The following is a 16,476-nucleotide window of genomic DNA, read 5'->3' on the forward strand; positions in this document are numbered from 1 at the left end:
TAAAACTGCCTAAAATCATAAAGTAGCTTAGCAACCAGGCACTGCTTGACATTTTCAGCCGATTTCTGGGATTATTACTGTCAGAGTGCGAACCTGACAATTGAAAATCGTTTGCTGGTTCACCATTCACGCCCTGATAGCAAAAAACAAACGCTGTTGCAGAGTAATTACGAGTGGCACGCATTCTTCACTGGTAGCAGTGACGCGCGATGACCACGCCCCTTTTCCACACCCAGGTGATTCAAACGCGTGTCAAAAATCATGTTTTCGTTGCAGAAATGAAAACAAAACTGCTTTTGAAAGGCCATTTTCTGATCTAACTCCAAACAGCTTTACTTGTTCGAGCAACGCCTGGAACGCTATGAAAACGCGCTCCAAAAAGTATCGATCAAATTGATCGATTTTGATAGGCGTGGTAGCGAAAGAGTTAAAATGCATATTTCCCAAATTAGAGCTAAAGTATTCGATTTTTGTGACAAGCCCACCGACTCTATCGGAGGACTTTCTTCTGATGGCTATAAAAGCAAGAAGAGCAGATGTATTTCTAAGGTGAGTAAGTATATACTCGCTCTCCCCGTGCGTCCCGTTGGTTTTCTTGCTCAATTCATTTGTGTTCCAAGTGTGGCTTATGCGTGTTGAATGTGTTTGTATGTCGTGCTGCGCGCTTAGCCGATCCCCACTGTCGCCCGTAGCTGCACTGCCCACAACCTTATTTTAGGGTGTTAGGCAGCCTTACACCCTTATTTTAGTGTGTTCGCAAGCGCGGTTTTTTTTTTTCACACATACACCTTTTTTTTAGCCAAAACACATTTTAAAAGTGTGTACCACGGGAGAATAGTTTTAAACCCTTTTCGGCCGAAAAGGGCGTAAAAAAGCTTAGTGTATGTTCCGCCCCTGCGAGCGAGTGGGGGAGTGCAATAACCATTCATCACCAATGAATGGAGTTTTAGGCATGAAATTAAAGAAGAAAAAAACAAGTGTTGATGCCTCAAACGTCCTCCCGGTACCTGCTACGTTTGCTATGAGCCCTTGCTTGCCCAAGTATACGGGTTCTCCATGCTAACCAAACGTAAGGGCATGCTAAGACACTACGAAAGAAAACCAATGCAAGATTACCGACGTTCTTGAGCAGAGCAGGGTTGACAAAATAGGCGAATGACTATCAACGCACCAGTACGAGTCGCAATGCGGGCTTAAGGCGGCAAGAGGATGGGGGCATGAGAAGATGGTGCTTCCCGTATTGCCACCAGTTCCGGGCATAACGGTTACTTGTACAGAGCACGGCCGGCTTTAAAGGTAGCGACCTGCCCACAGCAGCCGGCAACAATGAAGCCAGTGTGCCGACATATTGCTCAGTATGGATGCCGCGCTCCGTCAGGAGGTGTTAAATTGAATCCCCAACAGCGCCAGCTTCACTTCGCTCGCAGTGCGACCCGCGACTGCTCGTATAATATATTGCGGTCGTACCAATCAACACCGATTGTACCGGTTGGTACCTTTAACACCGTCCAAATCCGAGGATTTACAGTTCAGTCTAGACCCGCAACTTAGCTATGCAAACTTCAACGTACACGGGTAAACCACATTGCTATCTGCCTGCTCGAATAGCATTCTTTATTTTCGATAATTTCCGTTCATTGAAACATTCAGAAATTTTATCGACTTTGGCTTTACGTCGAGAAGCTTTCTTTTCCAGTAAAGCACGTCTATGCACGTCTATTAGACGTGAAGCACGTCTAAGCACGTATATGCACATTCACATGAAAGCCTTGAATTTGTATAAAGCATTTCAACAGGGCCATTTTTTTTTTTTTTTGCGTGGAAGCGCTGTCATTCTTGCGCGAAAACATAATGTTTTTCCAGCGAAGGAAGCACTAATCGACGGCCACCTCTTCAACGGCTGCGGCGTTTTCACCATAATTGGAACCGCACTTATGGGAGCCCACTCGGGATTAAACACCCCAACAAATGTCAACGTTGTCATGAGAGCCGTCCTGTTCAATGCGTGTAGTGTGAACCGCTGTAGTCTTCGGGATATCGTTTTGAGCCACTGCCCCGTAGTACCGAATTGGTGGGAACCTGGTGATAAGAAAATACATTTACCCTGGGCATGCCAGTCTTGCTCAGCTGTGCGCAATACATATCCCCGCGTACGATATGTCCACTGAAAGTACGACGCAAAAAAGTTGCACGGGACCTTTCAGCATATTCTATCGCAAAACCGTTCCTCTTGGCTAGCTTTGCCGCCGAATCTTCTGCCGATGTCGACAATAGCCAGAATCCGTATCCATGCTGCTGCGACACTGCCTTCACTGCGGGAGAAATTTCTGAATGCACGCTCTGTTTTCGGTTTTTTTAGTTATACTCGGGCTATGAAACGCGTCGTAAGCCAATGAGGCTTGACCGTGCGCCGAGTGCTTCTTTCTGTTTGTTTGTTTTTCTTCCTGATGCAGTATATGAAACAGTGTGCGCCGAGTGCTTCTTCGTGTTTATTTTTTTCTGATCCATGCTATGGGACAATGCGCGCTGAATATTTCTTTGTGTTTCATTCTCTCTGACGTACGCGCGCTATGAAACGCGTGGGATGATATGGGACGCGTTAGCAAAGGGTTAGCAGCTGCATAAATGCTTTTCGGTGACGATATCCGGGTGCGCTTTCGGTAGACGCCGGCCGGGTGCGTGCTTTCGCCAGCCTAGCCCAGTAACAATTTCTCTTTAAAAAAGCTCTAATTTAAGCACACCGTCTAGCCCACAGAAGGCTTCCACTTCCCCCAGGGTGAATCGGCAAAGACTGAGCACAACGGACCGGTAAAAAGGTTTAATAACAACGACGGGAGGCCAAGAAAACCCGTATACAGCGGAGAAATGGGCATTTAATGGAACGCAAGCGGGTGCAGTGGCGTCGGAGAGAACTAAAAATGCCAAACCAGCAAAAAACAAATTCGGCACGTGGAATGGCCGAGCATGGCAGATCGCTATCCATAAAGCCGATCGTGGTACACAGTAAGGTATCGTGGTAACGACGGCATTTTGGATACTTGCCTCAGCATCATCGATGGCGCTGGATTCTCTGTTGAAGTGCAGACGGAGAATTATGGAAATGTGGAGGACGAAGACGGTCAGATTTGTCGCCACCTAGTTGCACGAACCTCGAGATGTGCACCCGCGGGGGAGATATTGTGAGGACAGGTCGGTTCCGCGCTGCAGGAGAAGGTTTTGCTACAGAAGCCTCGCATTTTAATGATATTCTATGCCTTACAGCCTCTTTGGGGGGAACTAAGCAAGGGCGGTTTGAGCAGAACAAATGCGCAACGTCAGTACACAAGGCCTGAAACTGCAATGAAAAAATCAAGGAGTGTACAATCGAACAATGGGAAAATGGCCGGGAAAATAAAGAGACGCACACGAAGGGCGTCGCCTAGCTGAAGAGGGGAATTGCGCAGATCGTTTAACCAGACATGTCCCCTTTTTAGATGCGACGCATCTCTTGCTCTCGGGCTTGTCCCTCCTGCGTCGTCGTCCGCACACCACCTGCGTGGTGTGCGGACGACGCGGAAACGCGGAAACTCTCCTCCGTTCTTCTCGCCAACAGCTGTGTGCAACGCGCTCTCTCTGTCTCATTATCATAACAGCTGCGCGCGCTTCGCTGACGCTTCTCTCTCGCATTTGCTCTCGCTGCGCATGCGCAACTCTCCTCCGTTCGTCTCCTCTCCTTCAAGTGCTGAATATAAAGCGGTGAGCGCGCTGCGCCGGTTCAGTCAAGTGCGTTCACTTTACTGCGCTTGACTGTGCCCCATCTTCCCGCGTATGAGAACACCCGCATGTGATGGAATGCATCATACGCGTTCACAATACGTTTCACGCGATTTAGAGAATCAACGCCAATTGAACCCCCCCCCCCCCCCCCCCCCCCGATGCGTCGCATAACATCAGGGTTCCCTCGCGGGAAGATGGGCGTAATTTTTCAGCTCTTGCCTATGAGACCACGGGATGCGGGCCTGCCTGGCCCTACTTGCGGAGCACAAGCGACAGCTCCGGAACACGAGACTCCACTTCTGGTTACACCCAGGCTTTCAGCGCTAAATATGGGGCGCCTGCATCCATCGATCCCTCCTCCGACTTCTGCGTAAGGCGATGCCGTGGGGTAATGTCTCATCTCGCATAGAAGAAAATATTTTGTGACTCTTATACCCAGCGCCAAGCAAAAGGACGAAACTGAATCGTTCGCGTCGTCTACTTGACATTTCTAGGCTTTGGTATAGCAACGAGCTGAAATGATAAAAGTATAGGTACACCTTTCACATCGCGAGCAAGGTACTTTAAAGTTTAAATCGATTATTGCTAAAGTTACCTTAAGCAAAATAGTAAATAATGTCCGCCGACTGCGTAACTTAAAACTGTACACGCGCAACAGCACATGAGCACCCGCCCACACGAAAAAAAAAAAAAAACAACAGGCGCACTTAAGACTGCTTACGCGAGGGAAGGCGAAATCATTAAACTTTATTTCAAGTTATTCAGTCCCGTATGTTCAATTTCAGGCCTGCCGTGATTATGTAATCTTCTACTGCGACAATGCATTCGCCATCAGAGTGATATATATAATCTTCGCGTCGTAACGGCTGCGGTGGCGTCGCCTGGTGGTAGCTTTAGCAGCTTGCATGCTGCTTCCGCGGGTGGCTGCGTTTTACAGCTGCCGCTCAGGTAGGCGCTTCACCGCCCATTGCAGTAAAGACAGCATCAAGCGTGTCCAGCGGTATGCACGTGTCACATCGTTACCACCGTCATAAATCTTTTCCCTTCGCGTCGTTTTCCTCTCTTCTCTTTCACTAATGACTGAGAGGTTTGGCCACTCGTCATGCTTAGCACTACATATGCGTTTTTATCTTAAACGTGTTGATTGTAGGGTTTAACGCGCCGACGCTACGCAGGCGATGAAGCGAGCCGTAGCGGAGGACTCCGAATAAATTTTGACCACCTGGGGATCTTTAACGTGTGCCGAAATCTCGTACACACGGGCGTTTTTGCTTTTCGCCTCCATCAGAAAAGCGGCCGCCGCGGCCGGACATCGAACCTGCGTCCTTGTGCTCTGCAGCAGAACGCCTTAGCCACTGAGCCACCGCGTCGGGTACATGTTTCCATGTCCAAGGTTTGAGACAGTGTAAGGCGCAAAAAACACGGACTAGAAGAGAAATACGTGCGGCAGACGACGCGCCACTTCCAACTGAACTTTATTTCTGAAAAAAAAAGAGACTATAGCCAGACTCATTTAATGCTTTACATTGAAGGACTCTGCTGTAGCTCAGGCGCCCATGACTTCACTGATTAAGTTCTGATCCCCTTTCCAAAAATTCAGCCTTTCTCTCTGAATTGAGCCTCGCTGATGCACTTCTCATACACCTTCTTGATAAAATACGCTTTGAAAATTTCTCGCTTTAGCTGAAAGTGGACGGGAACGTAATTAGTGACGTCCTGTGTGCTTAAGCTGCCAAAACCATTTTTTTTTTCAAGAATAAAGTTCAGTTGGAAGTGGCGCTTTCTCTATCGTACTTGCCTGTTTTATACTGTATTTTTATAAAAGAGCATATAAAAGATGCATCCGTGAGGTCGCAATCGGTATACAGGGTAATGTTGTTTACTTGCACGGAAACTAAATCTTTAAACGTTCAGGAATCACGAGAAAAGCGAGCCACCCATAGGCCTGCATCTTAGAAAACATTTCCGGTGGTCGGGCCACTGAACTGCTCTCCGACAGGCTCAAAGTAAGCGAAGCGCAGGGAAGCGAGCCCAAGACTACGACCAGCAGGCCCTCTGGCCAAGTGGCTGGGCATGCTCAGGATTTACGGCCAGGTGGACGCCAACATACCCTTCACCTAGAGCACCAAGGGGAAGGCGAAGGCCTGACTTTCGACTAAGTTTCCTCCAAAACTACCACAGCTGTTCCGCAGTTCGTCGCAACCACCACCAGGACCGTGGAGCTGTCCTCGATTCTGTACCAGAGCTCCAGCCTTAATCGTACTGTAAGTGTGGCTTCCCTGACTGGAAAATAGCGCGAAAAGACGAAAACAGAAGAGGAACAAGGGCAGAAACACGGCGCTGAACCCTTGATATCTTCCCTGGAACCCACTTCTGTCAACTGACACACAGTTCTCTGGACACGGAACAAGACCGCCCCTCCGTTTTCATTTAGACACTATAACATGAACGCTCCACCACTTTTACCGCTGACAAGGCCTTGTGTCACCGTTGTGATAGATAAAGAGTAATAATGACAATAATTTACGGCTGCCATTCGGAATAGCCGGCAGCACTCGCAAGCTGTGCACCTGAACGCCTGTAGCCACATGAAATGTTTTGAAGCAGAACCAAGTTTTTCCACGACTTCCTGCAGACGATGTCAGAAAACGATGTATGATCGAGCGCGATTGTGTCCCTTAATTGCGCGGCTCAGAATTCCAGATTATTTGCTAAACGTTGTCCGGCTCCTCCGGAGACTCCGTAGTACGCGCGTCGCTTCAACTGGTCTCTTCCCTCAAAAATGTTCTGCCAATATCCACATTTCCTGTAAACGCATTTTAAATCTATACCTACCTTGTTTGTCCTCCGGTTGAGTGACAATGGGCTCTGCTTTCAGTCGATTCGAGAACCAATCACGGATACAGATCAGAGGCTTTTGCTAGAGTAGTTCCGCTGAAAAAGCGTCTTTTAAAAAGAAACACCCTCGTCCGAAATGTTGAAACCTGAGTGCACGAAACGGTGGGAAGATGCGAACCCCAATTTCCTTTGCGGAGAGACAAAACGCTTGACCGGGGCGTCGTTCCTTTATCCGGGTGGGCGCCGAGCTCGCTTTGTTCTTTCTTCTACACAACGAAGGACTCGAAAATCGTAGCATGCCGACTACTCTGTGCCTGCAATTTTCTCTTCCTAAGAGTTACTCCCATTCGATCAGGTGCTGATCTCATCTCGTTTTTTCTCTGCTCACACCAATTTCCATAAGAACGTTGCAAACCTGTTTATCAGCACGCGTACCACCATACTGGTGTTGGTGTTATCGATTCAGGTTGATTTGAAGTGGTCTAATTTGGGGGATCATTATCATTTACCTAAAATAATGGCAGCGTGTGCATTATCTAGTCATTTTTCACAGGGCTCACTGTTGCCCCCCATGATTTAGGATAACTGAGCAGATGGGGTGGCGACGCACTCCAGACTGCACTTCCCAACCCCACCTTCGAGCAATGGAGGGCTTCCCCGGCCAGCCCAGACCTGGATACCCAGCTCAAACTGGTGACCCGAGCAATGATAGCCAGCCAAGATCAAGGCATCCCGGACTATAGGGTAGCGTTCCACGGGGTGAGGCCCATACATCGGCCTCTGCTCGACAAATAAAAATATTTATGCTCTCTCTCTGTCCCCACAGGTGTCAATCCCTACAAGTACAAAGTGAAGTTTGAAGTGCGGCCGTTAATCTTGGGTCAGCCATAAATAGAGGGCTTCAAATAAATTAATGTCGTCCTTAGTTTTTCTCGTATAGATGTTCATATAATATCGTGTAAACAAGCTGTACAACGTTTCGCCTCTACTACACTCTCCTCGCACCGGTTCTGAACCAGCGGCTTCTTCAGCAACTGCAGAACGCCTCTTTCAGAAAGTCCCGTTGGCGGGGACTATAATCGCTCAAATATTTATCGACAGTAATTGTAGACGTGACCTGCAGTCACTTTGTTGCCTCCGCGTAACCCTGCCTGCAGTGAGCAAGGAATGCACTGATAGCTCTCGTCTGGGCAGCACTCCTTTTCGACACACATTTCAAGTCTGTGCAATGTATGTTTGGCCTCACCACCATAACGGGCATAGGGTGGTGCTCACAGACAGTGTTCATAATCTTTGATCTGCTGAACCGTTGGCAACCAAATTCGAAATGACTGCCACAACTGGAACTTTTTCTTCTTACTGCGCGAGTGCTTCGGAAATGGTGAATGGTCAGAGGAACGTTTCCTTCACTCACATTCGCTTCAAAAATAACAGTATACGGATGTTCTGGCAAGCCCCCGTGTGTACGTAATGTAAGTTACGGCTTTCACGTTGTTTCATCCGCATAAGCGGCCATCTCCGGTGACCCTTTGCAAACTCGCCTTGTGGAGCGCTCTGGAAAGAAGTAGAACTTGTGGTTTGCCCGTTATTCCCTCAAAACCCTCTCCGCCGCAGCTCTCGTGCACGTTGCTGTGTAATACGGTCGCTTGTGCCACCGTCGCGAAGCCAGCCAGTCTCGCCAGCTCTAGGGCCAGACGCTAATTAAGCGTGAGCAAGCAGTCGTAGCTGGCAACGCGGCTTTGAAGACACTCTAGCAACAGGCTATCGATTGCTTGCGGTTCTTGTTACGCAATCATCACTGGGATTTTTATCGAACGTCAGGCCTTGCCATATTTGCGAGTAAGAGGTCTCAAGCCTTTTCTCGAACCGGGTAGCTTAAGCGCGGCAAAATATGACCAGCGATCATGTTGGTTAACCTATAGCGACACTTCTGAAGCAAGCTCCATGGTGAATGTGGGGCTCTTGACGAGTGCTCAAAGGCCTACTAACGTTGAACTTCTCAATGTCTCAGTTTTATAAGAACCTAGAGTACTATATACTTCTAGCTGGTATAGTACTGAAGTATACTAGTTGTGGCCGAGGGAAGCACCCGGCAGACAAGAAAAGCTCATACAATAGGGATGCTCATCATTTCTTCGAGCAAGCTGCCATACACAAAAAGTCCTTACAATAAGGAACCATGGCTGAACAGTGGCCTGAGTAGGAAGATCTCACCGCGCTGCAGAGTGTCGTGGTGAGGTCATGATGCTCAGCCCCATCGCGTTTTTATTTGTTCGCTTTAAGAGCCGCCGGAGGCGAGGCGGCGTTCTTACGGAAATCGTCACAACACGTGTTGAGGCACCGTCTGCGTCAGCGGGCTGCGAATCGCAGGCGGCAGGATGATGGGCGGAGGTGGCCCTAAAGCATGCAGCCGGGCAATCGACCGGGTCTGTGGCCACAGCAGGGCCCTGGTGTAGGACCCCGAGAGCACGCACGTCTGCAGCTGGACCGGAGTGAAACGTGCTCCTTGGCTGAGCTATTTGCAGATCTGGCGCCTGCAGTGGATCGATGCTGCGCCCAGGAGGGACCGCTATGCCGTGCGTGCGAAGCACTGCAGGTGCTACCTCTTGCAGCCGGGATATGCCTGAGCAGGCAGCGCGTGAGCCGGCTGGACGAACCGCTCGCGGAGCCTCGGATGCCCGAGCGTCCTTTGCGAGCTCGTCCTCGTCCCCTGGTACTCCGGAGCACATAGCCGCGAGATCCCTGATGTTGGAGTCTAAGAGGCACTGCTATGGTGCATCGTAGTGAGGAGAGGAGAAAAAAAGGGACTTTTATGTCTGGGAAGCGAGAATATGGAGTATGAGATCACCCTTTTTCTAGAGCAGCCAAGAAAAAACAGCCACAGGATCCTAAAGACCTTTCCAGGAATCAACTGCACTATCGCATGCCAAAATCAAAGCTGTAGAGGTTGGTAAGGACTCATCGTAAACTCAGCGCGAACAGACCGCCTCGTCCTTAGTCCAGTCTATTCGCACTGTGATTACGATGGATGTATCGTATACTAGGTCGTGTACACCTTTGTGTGACTTACTTTCTGTTCTGCTATTGTCATCATAAATAACCGTAACAGAGAACGCATAGTTCCCAAGATACGGTGCTAACGACTAAAGTCCGATAACAATTTCCGCATGCATTTAAGGATAAAGTTGATGGCATAGAATTTGTGATGTTTCTACTGGCCCCAGGGAAATAAAAAAGGCTATGCAAACTCAGGTATCTGTAGAAGCGTAAATTTATTAATAAATTTTTTGAAATGATAATTAGTTTCATCGTTTCTACGGCAGTGATAAAATGACATTGTATGCGAGCTTCTTAACTGAATTTAACCTTAAATGGTACTGACTTCTTATACCTCAAACGGCATATGGGAGCACCACATGCAAAGAGTATTCTTAAAGACCCCTGTAGGTGTTCTTCACTTCAGTACAACTGATATAACAGCGCCGACGAAAAATTTGCGCCAGATCGTATCCCCTGCTCTGGCCTGAGTGCCCTCCTAGGGTGCACCGAAGGGTCAATCAAGTGCATCGGTCTGAAGCGCACCCACGATGGCATGCTTTAAGGTATAGGGTGATGTCATATAAATGCATTATTTTATACTTAATTTTTTACCACGAAAGACTTTAACACATTGTACACCCATAAAACAAGAGCAATATAAAAAGAATGCAAACGTGAGGGCAGAAGTAGCACGTAGACCATTTTTTTCTGCTTCTAAACGGGAAGAAATGGTCTTCATTACTGGCTGAGGAAAAGAAGAATGGCTGGCTCTAGACAGGCTTACGACCGTCCTAACTTTGCCAGGAATAGAGCGTTGCCTGCCTGTCGCGTCGGTAGCTGGGAAGCGCCTCAATAAATGAAGCCTCGAAGCGGCAGGTCCTTGTGCCGCACGAAGAACTGAGTATACTGATGTGGGAAAGCGAAATACACTCGGCCCACGTCAGTTCGACCGTGATTAACTCCACTCCTTCTTAATTCGGCGTCACTAGAAGTACCCAGCCATCATCCATACATCGCTATGGCAGGAAAGCTCCTTATTTCGAAACAGCAGGAGCCTCGTTCGGTTAATTCCGCCTGCAACCGACGAGTGGAGCGCCTTCCTTCGTGCGAGCCCCACGCACAGCAGCGTTAAAAAACGAGTATCCTGAGAGCCTAAAATGTTTTACAGATGGCCCCACCACTGGGCATTGTGAAGTCCCTTAAATTCGGCGCCGGCTGGGCGGCACTTGGCGGGACGCTGAAGCCGGGGTTAAACATATCAGCGCTGTCCGAAACATGTCGCCTGATTAAAGCTTCAGTATCAAGAGGCCAACAAAAAACGGCAGGTTATTTCGTTCCGCTGCCATCACGTAATTTGACGAAACTTCTGAGGCTCCGCGAGGGCTGAACTGATGGGCGCCGACTGTATTCAAATTAAGCTTCAAAGCGCTGTGGCGCCGGCCACCAGGGGAATTACGTCACCGGTAACTGTTGCCTGCGTCATTCCTTTATACAACCACAGCGTGCTGTTCGTGAGCCCACATTTAAAATCTTACACTTAAAATCTCACCTTTAAAATCGTGCGCGCTTACTGCAAAGAAAAACGTGTACGTCGTTTCTGTAAAAGATTGGTTTAACGAGCTCTAGCAGTCTATTCGTCAACGTATAGCCATGGTCAGTACCAACGTATAAACGTCACACAGAAAAAGATAAGTACCTTTATTGGTCTTGAGTTTCAGAATTTGTCGGCTCCTAACATTTTAGCACCAAGAACAATGCGGTTATCATTTCCCGGGGTGCTACATGCAGCCGCTGCTCCCACTCTGGCACATCGCTGTCGTTTCAGGTGGCGAACGCCTCTCCTAATGTTGCCAGAGCATAACCGCGAGGGAAGAGGATATGCAGGATGTCGTTGGTCCTGACGGAAGCCCGAGGCGCGGTAGAAATTTAGTATATTAGCTACAAGGAGTGGATACGGCTTAGTTTACAGTTTACGCCAAACCCGACCGAGCAGCCAATATGACCCACGCCACTCGCCACCATAAATTAATATCTGTAGAGAAATTCGGGGTTTTTGTTTCAGCGACAAAATACGTCGGGCAAAAAAAAAATATTCACACAACTGTAATCCTGTGCAACGGCTTCAATTGAGCTGGACCGTATTTGCATGGGATACATTTCCCTGTCGGCAGGGGACCCCAGAAGTGTTTGGGCGTCGGAAACGTTCGCGCAAGCCAAGTTCGTTCGAGGGGAAAATAACTGTATTTGCATTCAGGGCGACGCCAGACTGGTTGCGAAGTGAGACTAGCGCGACCCATCAGCGGCAGCTTCAGAAATTTTTGGGTCTCGCACGATCCACTTCGCCGGCTACGATGTCGGGTGGCGCACGGGATGCGATGCCGTAGCTGCTAACATTATTATATCCCCTTGCTACTGAGCTTCCACGAACGCAGTAGGGCGACTGTTCCTCGTCATGCGCTTGATGGTTTCCTCGCGGGAAGCTCGAAGGTTTGCTTTAAAAAAAAAATAGCAAGTGTTGTGTTCTTTTCATACCATTGGCATAGACTATGAACTGAAAGGCAGACGATCCACGGGTCCACTTTACAGGGAAAGAGTTCGATATGCTGCCAGTTTTCGCTGTTTGTTGGCTGGCACGTAGGCAGCACGAAGCCAATTATCAGCTAGCAGCGGCCGATGCAGGTGCGTTGGCAAAGCATTGTTTTAGGGTGCGTGGGAACGGTAAAGTGCATTCAACGGTATCAGTGCTAAATAAACAGCGACAACCGTTAACTGAATCCCCTGCCCGCCGCGGAGGCTCAGTGTAAGTTAGGGCCTCGCGCAGCTGAGCCCAAGGACGCGGGCTGGATCCCAGCCGCGGTGGCTGCTTTTCTGACGGAGGCAAAAAGCGAAAACACCCGTGTGTCGAGATTACGGCGCATGTTAAAGATCGCCAGGTGGCCAAAATTAACCCGGAGTCCTCCACTACGGAGCGCCTCGTAGCGGTAAACCCTACAATTTGAATTTGAATAGACAATCCTGCCCAGTACGCTTGTTTCGGGAAAATTTTGTTTTATAAGACACGGTTTTTTGACATTCATGAAAGCCGCGAAGTAATCCTACTCAGACGTATGAAGAATTGAGGCTGTATATTTGTCAAAGTCCGATGACACTCGTTTCTATAGCGCGTAAACAGTATTCTAATAACAAGAGAATTCCTGACTTGTAGTGCCACTTATGAAATGATTTCTTTGGAACCTGACATCTCTATTTCTCTATTTCACAATATCTTCATTTTGCGTGCTGTTCAGGGGCCGCTCCCCCCGTGTCATCGCACTGCTGAAGGGGGTAGGGATTAGTAACTAGGCGACGCCCAGGCACCAAGCGCCGCGGCGTCATGCCAGCGGAAAGGGTGGGTAACCGGGCCTCACGCAGCTGATGCCAACCAGACAGACGCGAGAAGCCCCGCTTCGGGTCCAACTGGCCGCTATCGCAACGAGCGCGCGCTCACGGCCCGCAGACGCGCAGCATGCATGCGGGGCCAATGACCACGAGCAGGCACGTCCCGCGAACGATCGGCCGCTGCTCACGCGTGCCGCCGGCGCGTTGGTTTCCTCCGCCCTCCTCGAACGGCCGCCGTGGACCGCACTTCTCCGCGTAGCGGCGGCATAGCCTCGCCTCCGTTGCCGCGAGACCGTTTTGAAAGAATGGTGCCCGACTCGCGCGTGACGCTCGCGCTGAATCACCTTCTCGCGGTGGAGCGCGCTAAGGGCGCAATTACAGCGCAGACAAAGAAAAACGAGGGAATGCGCCACGGGTGGGGAGCCCCCCGGAGTAGGCGGTTTTGACAACTTTCACCGCTCACCGTGATCTGGCTCACCGAAAGCACAAAAACGCTGCTCCCCTTTCGGGTGCGAGCCACAACTGTAGCGAAACCCACATTGCAGTCGGTGCTACGTAACACCTAGCTCGCGCTCCCACTCCGAGCCCCTCTCCGCGCGGGGTCCTAGTCTCGTGCTCGGCACGCCGAAGGGTGGTCTCCGGCGGCCAAAGCGGGCGCATAATACACACGCGCTCGTCCGCCGCCGCGAGCAAGCGGACTCCGTGCAGCAGCAGCAGCGCGCAGCCTCTCACCGGAACGTGGCGCAGAGCCGGCGTCGCGGGCATCGTCAGCAGGCCCAGCCCAGGGAACCGGTCTCTTGCTTCGCGGCTCCGGAGCCCGGGCGGGAACCGGAATGGCTTAGGCAAGCCCTACAAATCTGGAGCGTTCTCAAAAAGGTGTCCAGGCCCACGCCAGACGAAGGGCCGAGCCCTAGTTCTTCCCTATTTATCCCCTGCGTCGAGGGTAACGCGCAGCGCATGCGCGCGTTCCATCGCCCAGCGGTTCTCCTTTTCATTTTCCGCGCACCCTCTCCCGATTTCCGCCCTCCCAACCTTCTCCGTTCAGCTCCCTCTCCTTGGGCGTGGGAAGGGCGCTCCCGTTTTTTCCTCCTCCCTCCGTTCCCTAGATCGGGAGAGTCCACTGTGAGCGAACACGCAATGGGAGCGCGCGATAACTGTGACTGGCGATTCCTCTTCCTACTGGAATGTTTCGGAAGTGCCCGAGGGCCGGGCTTGTCCACTTCGCGTCGTGCGAGCCCAAGAAACAGTGGAAAGGAGGGTGTTCGCCGGCCGGCACATTTTTGCCTCCGAAAGCCGAGAAACTCGGCGCCCTTCGCGCACGGACGTCGACGCTTACGTCTGGGCACGTGGCGGCCCATCTGACGCTAAGGCGCCTCTTCTGAGCAGGCGCTACCTTTTCGAGAAATTCCATATGGGCTTTACACGGTCACGATCGTGATCTGCACCAAGCAACGACCTATCGTCACTCTCTTTTCTTTCCTTTGCACTTTCCGCCCCATTGCATACAGTACGAAAAAAACTGAGAACAGCCCGTCGTATGAAAACCGGGTCTCAGCCGGTTCGGGGCTGCGAAGAAATCAGGACGCTAAGCTGCTCAACGAACGCTTCGTCCTAAGTGCTTAGACTCTTAAAATCTTTTCCTGCTCCGCGATCGGACCCAATTAACGCAAAGTTCTTAAAGCACAAGTGCTGCCTACCGTGGATTTCGGAAGGCGGTTACGTCTTATAGATCGTGTGATAAGCATTCCCTACTTAACCACCGACCTTTATAACTTCTTCGTGGATTTCATGCAAAAGAATATATGCGCCAGTAGCGGAGCCAGCATCAGCAAGAAGGAAGAAGGGGCAAACACGGAACTGTGCGCTAATAAGGCAAGCAGCTCAACCTCGCTCTAAAATTGACTGTAAAGTACTACACCACATCTTATTTTAGAATGTTGGTAACTTGTGAATATGTTCAATTTATTTACGCAAGCGCACTACGTTTTCAATAAAATGTTCTTTTGAAAGGCCGCTGTTATCTTTTAGACATAAAATCAATTCATCCTGTTCTTTTTCTTTCTTTTTTACCCTGTATTTTGTTTTGTTTCTTCACTTCACTTTCGCGCACAGTGACTTGTGTAGAGTTGTACTTGTACTTGTCTTGCCACTCTTGCTTGGGATTTGTAAGCCTGCAGTATTTAGTAAAAAAGTAATAAATAAAATATATTTTAATTCTTGTCAACTCTGCGAAAGCTGGCTGGCTATTCTTAGATTTTTCCCAAGTCTTCGATAAGATTTGCCTCAAAATCATAATACATTACTCCAAGAAGGTCTTGACGCAAATTTGATTACTAAGCTAGAAATTTTCTTCCTTTTTCACTCTGTTCTGGTGCGAAATACCACCAAGCCCTTGTTTGACCTGGAGTACTGCAAGAGGCAATGCTAAGTTCCCGCCTGCCTTTTGTCTACATTAACGAATATTGCTTGGATTTTTTCTCACGTTAAGCGATTTTGCTGATAACGGCGTAATATTCCATGAAATAACTTTTGACCATGATGCAACTGCGCTTAAATCTCGCCTTAATAGTGCAGCATATCGGTTGAAGGATTGGCCAAATGCGGAACTGTAACGTCATCAGAGTATTTATAACAACAAACCACCTCTTTTTTACTTTCCTGATAAGGCAACACTGGATATCACTTCCACATTAATTATCTTGGCACGCATACAATGTTTAATTTTGCCTGAACAATGCCCACTGAATATTTAAGCACTAGTGCTAAAAAGATGGTCGGGTGCATACGCTGTAATCTTTGCAAACACCCTTCGTCCCCGATGCATTTGCGCTAAGAGTATTCTGCCTGTGCTGAGAGTAAGTACATAATAATACCTTCTGTTGTAATGGTCCGAACATATTTGTGTTTGGTTTATTCTTGCGAAATATGTAGCCGCTCTGCGACTATAATAGCAATGAAATTCAGCTTTAACCTTCCCTCTTCATGATCGCGGCTCCAAGTTCTTAGACAAAGTCTTTTCTACAAAATATATAGCCATCTACGCCTGCATGACTAACTCATTCCACCGACATATTTATCCCTCGTTCCGACTGCCATCACAAGTCTGATATCTCCTTCACATCTAATAAATCAAATCAAATCAAAGTAACGCAGCAATTTTATCCTGTAATAGCGATCGTAATTATCGACGGTTCCGTTAAAGCAAAATTTTTGGCAGCCTTATTGGTCACGGACGCCATTGTTTTCCAAAAAATCGCTCTTACATCGAAACTGAAATCCACTTTCTTGAAGCTTTGAGAGGACGCAGGAAGGAAATTTCGCAACAGCAGCATGATGTTAAAGGAGCCCTGACGCCGAAATGCAAGTTCGGTTAATTAAGAAGACTGCTTTGTCGCGACAACAATGGTGCCAATTTTATCGCAAACCTCAAAGGAATCGGCGACATAAAAGGAAAACCGATGAACC

The 16,476-nt window shown here is 49.1% G+C and overlaps 1 long non-coding RNA gene across 1 annotated transcript in view; it reads right to left on the reverse strand.

The window, feature by feature from the left end:
* The window catches only part of LOC144170269 (uncharacterized), a 210,431-nt gene extending 196,512 nt beyond the window's left edge, over window positions 1–13,919 (reverse strand). The window contains exon 1 of the long non-coding RNA XR_013322582.1: window positions 13,744–13,919. This is a non-coding gene — a long non-coding RNA (uncharacterized LOC144170269). The remainder of the gene's footprint in view (window positions 1–13,743) is intronic.
* Between the last annotated feature and the right edge of the window lie 2,557 nt (window positions 13,920–16,476).

Source organism: Haemaphysalis longicornis, unplaced genomic scaffold, assembly GCF_048455015.1.
Source record: "Haemaphysalis longicornis isolate Haplotype H1 unplaced genomic scaffold, Haemaphysalis longicornis Haplotype H1 scaffold_1, whole genome shotgun sequence".
Classification (NCBI taxonomy): Eukaryota; Metazoa; Arthropoda; class Arachnida; order Ixodida; family Ixodidae; genus Haemaphysalis; species Haemaphysalis longicornis.